The following is an 8663-nucleotide window of genomic DNA, read 5'->3' as shown; positions in this document are numbered from 1 at the left end:
GAGCTGCACTGGTTGCCAGTGGCCTCCCAGGTGCGCTTTAAGGTGTTAGTTACCACCTTTAAAGCGCTTCATGGCATAGGACCCGGTTACCTCCGAGACCGCCTTCTGCCGCAGATTCCCTCCCACAGACCGGTACGCTCCCACAGAGTGGGTCTCCTCAGGGTGCCGTCGGCCAAGCAATGTCGGCTGGCGACCCCCAGGGGGAGGGCCTTCTCTGTGGGTGCCNCGGATCTCCTTACCTTCCGTCGCGCCCTCAAGACATGGCTTTTTCAGCAAGCGGACCTGGCCTAGGGAGGATTTTATACTGGGTTCATTTTAAGGAATTTGAAATAACACAACTTTAAAATTTGGTTTAATTCGGTTTTACAGGGGGGGATTGTATATATGCCTTTGTTTTAAATATGTTGTGCGCCGCCCTGAGTCCCACCGGGAGAAGGGCGGCATATAAATTGAATTAATTAAATAAATAAATAAAATCTATGTCTCTATTGATGGCTAATTTGTCAGAGTGCCAGGCTTCTAGAAATTCCCTAGCATTTTTTAATTTGGCCTGGTCTAGGATGGTCATAATTTCTCAGTTGAAACTATGGTTAAATCTGTCTACATATTGTGATATTAAAGAATTTTCATCATGTCCGCTGACTGCTAGTTGATGTTCATGGATGTGTTCTGCCAGTTTTCTGCATGTTTGTCCTGCATGTTAGTATGTATGTTGTAGATGACTCCTGTTTTTTCTTCTGGGGTTGTTGGGTCTTTTGTTCTGCTTAGGATGTTTTGAAGGGCTTTAGTTGGTTTGTGTGCTATGCTGATTCCATGTGGTTGTTATAGTCAGTTGGTAGTTTCTGAGATATTCTTGATGTATGGTAGTGTAATTCTTTTCATTGGCTATTTTTATATGATATTTATATTGTAACATATCTCTCTGTCCCTCCACCCCCCATGTTTCTAGGACATTTACCTTCATCCCATCTCCAGGACATAAGTGAAACAGGCTTATGTCATCCAGAACTGTCCTGTTATTAAAGGAGTCTTGTCACCTTTTCTGATTGCTGAAGCTGCAATAGAAGCAGGATAAAGTCAGAAAAAAGGATAGTCAATTTCATGCAAGTATTGTTTTCTGCCAAGAATGATTGATTAGCAATTCAATTTAGCAATGAGGAAAGGCCTCAAATGTGGTTTGCTTAGTTGTAATTTAATGTATTGTGTAAACACAAGCATAAGTTTGTCAAACACGGTTTGTATCTTAGTATATTACATGAATATAGCCAATCATAATTTATTCAATAAACTAATGAAGCAAACCATAACTTTTGTATACTGTCTGCAATTATTTACTGCTCTTAGTAAAAACACATGTCTTAATTCCTGTATTTACATTTATTTTCCTCCAAATATGCAAGCAACAAAAGCTTTAGCTTCCAACATACATCTAATTGAGTATGTATAATCTATATTGTTTAAATTATTTCACAGCACACCCATTAATATCTACACCTAGGTAGTTGAATATAACCTTTCAGTCTTAGCATCTTATTTAAATAGATAGATTATACTTTATAATTTTATTACATTATACATTACAATATATGAGTGGCACTGGTTGCCAGTTTGCTTCCAGTCCAATTCAGCGTGTTGCTTCTTATCTTTAAAGCCCTTCATGGCATTTGTCTAAGTTATTTTAGGAACCACTTCATGCCAATGGGCTTTTACTGTCCCATCTGCACTGGTAGAAGGGGCATAGTGCAGATGTTATCAGGCAAGGAATTCTGGCTGGTGGGGTCCAGGAAAAGAATCTTTTCTGCAATGGCTCCTACCCTCTGGAACATCATGGTCTCCCCCCCACACGGAATCCTCATACCTTTTTGGCCCTCTGAAAAGGGCCTTTGCTGATTGGCCTGGGCCCTGATGGGAGCATTATTATTATTATTATTTATTAGACTTATATGCCGCCCTTCTCCCCACAGGACTCAGGGCGGCTCACAGCATATTAAAACAGTACCAAAGCATTATCCCCAATAAAAACCAATTAAAAACAAATATTTACCGCTGTGTCATGTTAAAATAATGATTAAAATTGTCCCTATTTAAAATTCTCCCTAGGCCAGACCCGCTTGCTGAAAAAGCCATGTCTTGAGGGCGCGGCGGAAAGCTAGGAGATCCGGAATCATCCGGATCTCGGGGGGTAGTTCGTTCCAGAGGGTGGGGGCACCCACAGAGAAGGCCCTCCCCCTGGGGGTCGCCAGCCGACATTGCTTGGCTGACGGCACCCTGAGGAGGCCCGCTCTGTGGGAGCGTACCGGTCTGTGAGAGGAAATCTGTGGCATGTCATTCTGGAGGTGGACTAAGTTAAGATTCCACCTTCTCCCATGTGCATTTTGTTCACTTGTTTGCTTCTTGGTCAACTTTAGTGTTAATATTTATTATTTATATGGTTTATCTTGTTTTTATTGATTGCAAACTGCCTAGAATCAACTTTAGGTGAGATGAACAGCATGTAAGTTTAATACATAAATAAAATAACAAATAAATAGCAGAGGTGGCTCATTATTTTTCCCTAATCACTGTATGTCATTTGTTTGTATAAATTGGGTTTAACATCTATATTGTAATTCATTAAACCTATTTATGGAAGAAAAACTCCCTACTATGAATGGCAGTTTAATAGATAGGGCTATGTTCCAATCCAAACTAATTCTTTCAACCTTGTCATCTATACACGTCCTCCCATTAAAGTCTTTCTTGAACTACCCTAAACAAGCGGAAGCAATAGTTCCTCCCATGCCATAAGTGTCAAAGGGAACAAATCTCCACAATTACCTTTACTACACATTTATGATTATCCTCTCTAGAAAGCAAATCACACTGAAGTTCCAAATGTTGTCTTTGGCATATTGCTGTAACTGTCTTAAATAACATTAATCAACTTTCCAACTGTGGAGCGATATCAACAATGTAATACTTAAACCAACCCTTCACCTATAATGAAATGTCAGCTTAAGATAAGTAGGAAAGCAATGTCATTATTAAATAGCAACTAAATTATAACAGTGCAAAACTGCTATAATCTGGCCATAATATAGCCCTCCACTGTTTTTTTATTTCTGTATGGGGAGGGGGAGAGAGAGTGAGTGAACAATGGCAATGAAAAATGCACTTATCACATGGTGTGACAGGCACCTGACAAGTGCACAGGGTTTAGCTTTCCAATCATTTGGATAATAGACTGAGGTAAGACACCACTACCTCCTCATGTGCATCTTGCTCCCTTCCTTGCCATCACTGTTAGCTTTTAGGTCAATTTTAGTATTAATATTTATTATTTAACAGAATAACAGAATAGGAGAGTTGGAAGGGACTTTGGAGGTCTTCTAGTCCAATCTGTTGTTTAAGCAGGAGACCTTATATCATTTCAGACAAATGGCTGCCCAATCTCTTCTTAAAAATTTCCAGTGATAGAGCACCTATAACTTCTGTTAGTAACTTATAACTTCATAATTTTAATGCTTTATCTTGTTGCTTTTATTGATTCCAGCCTCATGGAGTCATCTCTAAGTGAGGTGGGTGACATATAAGTTTAATAAATAAAAGATTATGAAGAAAGAGAGAATAGGGAGTAAACTACAATTATATGTTTTTCCTCCTAAGTTCAAGTCATTGTCCTAGAAAAAAATATTTTAAAGGGAATAGGAACAAAAAGAAATATTAAATTGGAACTGAAAATTATTGTTCCTGGTCCTACTTACAGTACTACAAATGCTTCCCACAGAAATCTTGTGTCACAAGAGTGATTTTTCTGCAATGAAACCATAGTGAAATCAATCGTGAGAAGGGTGTTGCTTTCAAGTACATGTAATTGGTTCAAACTCAAAAATAATTGACTAGAATTATATAATACTATATGCTCCCATGTGCACTGACTTCTCTTATTTTAAAATGAAAGAAGAGTTAGATCACCAGTTTATCTAGCCCTGGTTTGTAAAAATATTCAGCAAAAGACAAATGATCCAAATAGTCATTGCCTCCTCCTTCCTTTTTATGTGTAACCCTTGAACAAAAGTTATAACCGTATGTATAGTTAGTAATGCTGTACAAATTTGGGGGCAACCACCAATTCCAGTTAGTGTTCAGCAGAATTTGAAACCAAGCTATTGGTTATAGTTAACTAGAAATGATGGCCTTAGCCTCCCTATCATGCAAGAGGTGCGTGCAAGATGGAAGAGATGGAAAATGGCACTGCACATATCTCTGTTAATTGGCTAGTTGCTATATACAACCAGTGCCAGTGGGTGGCCCCAAGTTGCAACAAAGTAAGAAAGAGAGGGGAAAATTATCTGGGTACATTTTCAAAATATGCATGACTTTATAAATCTATCATGTGTAAAGATACAAAAAAATCATACTTCCTTTATAAAGTAATAGGAATTGAACTGACAGTGACTGATCGGGGAAAAGGCACTGGGCTCACAATGGCAGTTTGGTGACAATGTGAACCCAATGTGCAGCTGCCACAAAAAAATGCCAGTCTTAGAATCATTTCTAGATTTTTTTTTTGTACAGCAGGTACAAGAAATATGAACATAGTTTATAATATAAATAGAGCTTGCTAATGCACAGCAGTTTATATAATTCTTTTGTAATATCATTATAATTTTCCTACAATAAATGTGCTTATCTGAGACTTCATGTCCTAGGAAATATATTCTAGTTTTTTTGCATTGCCTGCTGAAAGTAATTGAGCAGTTACTTCCAACAGTTGTTTACTTCCATTAAGTGACAGACACATTTTATTTTGATTTTTATAAACCCCATCCTTGGCAGTTTAGCCTTTTCCCATTCCAGTCACTGCTGAGCTGCTAACCCTTTGCTCCAGTATTAGACACATGTAATACAGCACCAGAATCAGGTTGCACCTCTGATAGATCACTTGACTAAAATCATGAACCAACTGACAAAACAGATGGGGTAGATCCAGCAGACATCATCTGACTGAACTGCTTCCTGTGATTGTGTTGCTCTGCTCCTTGAGTTCCTTACCTTGTTTGCTCAGAGAGTTTTAAGGCTACTAGTTTATGTGAGTTAAGGGAAATCACTCATAAATCATTTCTTGATAGGATATGGATTCTTCACCAGGGCATTTATGTATATACAGTTCCTGTTCTGGAAAACAACATCATGTTCTAAGTAATTACATTAATTTCATAACCAGACTGAGAGCTGCCTTCGATGGTCCAGCCAGATGGATAATATCTATTGTCAAATGACAAGCTCAGAGCATGAATATATATATAGCCAATGAGCTCTTTGCTGAAGATGTAGACTAGAACAAGGTGTTTTTCACTGAGTTATTTAAATAGGGACTTATTAACTGAACTAGTAGACCAGCAAAATGCTGTGGACTAGAAGACATTTAACAAAGTAGACCACAACTTAGTTCTTAGTAAGCTAGAAAAAAGTGGGATAGATAGCATCACCCCAGATGGATTTGTAACTGGCTGACAAACCATATTCAGTGAGTTGTCCTTAATGGTACTACATCTATACGGAGGGAAGTAAGCAGCAGGGTACCACAAGGTTCCATCTTAGGCCCGGTACTCTTCAATATAAATGACTTAGATAAGGGAATAGAAGGGGAACTCATCAGATCTGCAGATGACACTAAGATGGCAGGAATAGCCAACACCCTCTAATGATAGGCTCAAGATCTAGACTTGAACATTGGGCCCTATCTAACAAAATGAAATTCAACGTAGTGACATGTAAAGTCTTACACTTAGGCAACAAAAAACAAAAGTACACATACAGATTAGGTGAAACCTGGCTTAATAGCAATAACTGGACAATCAATTAAATATGAGCCAGCAATATGCGGCAGCAGCCAAAAAAGCCAAGGCAATCCTAAGATGCATTAACAGAGGGATTCAATTAAGATCATGTGAGGTACTGGTACTGCTCTAAAAAGCCCTGGTAAGGCCACACTTAGAATACTGCATCCACTTTTGGTCACCACATTATAAAAAAGATATTGAGACTCTAGAAAGAATGCAGAGAAGAGCAACAAAGATAATTAGGGGTTGGGGGCTGAAACATACAAAGAACAGTTACAAGAACTGGGCATGGCTAGTCTAGTGAAGAGAAGGACCAGTAGTGATATGATAGCAGTGTTCCAATATTTGAGGGGCTGTCACAGAAAAGAGGGGGACAATCTATTTTCCAAAGCACCCAAAGGCCAGACAAAAAACAATGAATGGAAACTGATCAAGGAGAGATTTAATCTAGAAATAAAGAGAAATTTTCCAGCCAATGGAACAGCTTTTATTCAGTACCTGTGGGTGCTTCATCACTAGAGGCTTTCAAGAAGAGATTGGATAGCCACTTGTCAGAAATGGTATAGGATCTCCTGCTTGAGCAGGGGGTTGGATTAGATGACCTACAGAGTCCCTTTCAACTCTGTTATTATTCTATTATATAACTAATGTATGTAGGCACTCCAGATGCCTCAAAATCTACCACTGTGTGATAGAGATGAAAGACACAAAAATGAGATACATTGTAGATGGGGAAAAGTGACATTGTTACTCTCTTTCACTATCCATTGATTTACCTTCAAGCTCTGGCAGATTCTAGAGCTAAGGCAATTTTTAAAACTATGCAATTACACAAAAATATCTACCTACCAATTAGAACAATGCACCCACTATTGATGGCAAGCTTTTGTGCTCTGGGTCAATTTCTGAATGTACAGTTCCTCTTCATGTTATTTTTGATCAAGAAACTTACAGCTGTATTCAACAAGTTTGAGGACACAAAAATGATCTATAGTTTAATGACTGTTGCTTTAGTCTTTACAAAATTAATAGATTTTTATTTGTGTCCTTAGATGACATTGATTCCCCCCCTCCCCAAAATCCAGCTACCCATACTTAACATGGCTCAAAACTTTGAACAGTGACTTTTGTCTTTTTATTTTAGGCAGTTACCTACAATTGTGTTTTTAAAAAGGACACCTTGGTTATTAAACATGCTTTTCAGCACTGGTGCCACCTCTTGGAAAGAGTCTCACACTTCATCCACATCCAAACTGGTCACAGTAAACTGGAATTTGTAATGACTTCATAGGAACGCACACACGAGATCACAATTTCCCCTTTTTTACATTATCTACATTCCAGCTCACAAGGAAGGTTATACCCTTTCATGTAAGGCTGAATATTATGTTCTCTATGACCTGGATTTTGTTCTTGTCTTGCAATTCATCAGTTCATGATATTGGGGGGGGGGGGGGCGCTAACCAAATGTCACTAACCAAATGTGCATGCAATAATAACAGGATTCTTATGTACAGGCTCAGATCATGACCTTCAGGGAAAATTCCCAATTCATTATCCCCCTTTTTCTGGGAACAATGGAGTTTGGACCAACTCCTTCCCTAAGTGGAGATTATTGAAGCTCTGCCACAACAGAAAACCCAATGGCCATTTTAGGGCCTTCTCCTTAGAGACCTCTGATAGTTTCATATCTGACAGGTGTAAATATCTTTGTCTTTTCCTGTTGCAACTGTTACCATGTTGTCAAATCAACAAGTCTGCTGCACTTCTTCCTTTCCTTGAAAGGGCCTTGGGACATTGTTTCCTTGCACCTACCACCTATCAAGGGTCTGGATGGTGTTCATTGACCTTATCTCTACCTTATCTCTACCTTATCTCATTTCATGTGTAGTGGGGCTCCTTCTGGACTTGAGATTGGTTGTTCATCAGCCACAATTTCTGCCATTAAAGCATACCCAGTCATCTTATTCTGAATAAAGGCATACAGTTCAGACTCTAGTTTCAGGGAGATTTTATCTTCTTCAATTTTCAAATGTTATATTTCACCTTTCCTCATCATATCTCTCACAATCCAGTGATAAAATAGACATGACATTTGTTATAGGAAACAGTATTTTTGTTGTTATATAAATCAAACAACTGACTTGAACTATTGCTCATGATCCAAACTGCATATAGTAGCTCTGCTAATTCTTCTACATGCACATGCACTTTTTAAGAAATCTTATCATAGCCATTCACACCTGTTGCCAAATTCTCCTTAATCCTCCCCAAACAGAACTTCCTGTAGATCAAATGCATTTGTTTGTTCCTGTATCAGCTTGTATCAACTGAGTTGGTTTTGTGTGCAACATGCAGCTGTTGTAAGTAAAGCTCACTGAGGTTGAGAAAGGGAGGGAGCATGCCAAACTTCATTAAAAAAAGAGCACACAGATTTTTCAGTGTCAGACTTATCTAAAGAAAGGGCAGTCTGGGAAAAAGATGTACAGACACCTCACAGTGACCTTGCTTTAATGAATTCATTCATAAATGAGGACAGGAGTTTGTTTATTCAGTTTCCAAGCTTTGAATCCTTATCTATTGTTTTTTATTTTACATTAAACCTCATTAAACTAACTTTTTCAGAATCTTGCTTCCTGTGGTATTCTGCTAGAGGCTTCAAAAAGGCAATGAGCATCCACTTATTTTCCAACATTCCCTTTTAATTCTTAAACAGCCCCCCCCACTTGTCCTGCATGCTCCTCTGTCCCATCCTGAGTCTCAGGAAAAGAAGAATTCAAGATGGATTCTATGGGACAAATTAGAACACCTATCGATTGAAGAGGCTGAAAATAATGG

This window comes from Protobothrops mucrosquamatus, unplaced genomic scaffold (assembly GCF_001527695.2).
Source record: "Protobothrops mucrosquamatus isolate PMUCROS unplaced genomic scaffold, P.Mucros_1.0 scaffold10, whole genome shotgun sequence".
In the NCBI taxonomy this organism is placed as follows: Eukaryota; Metazoa; Chordata; class Lepidosauria; order Squamata; family Viperidae; genus Protobothrops; species Protobothrops mucrosquamatus.
Note: the sequence above shows the minus strand (reverse complement) of the source record.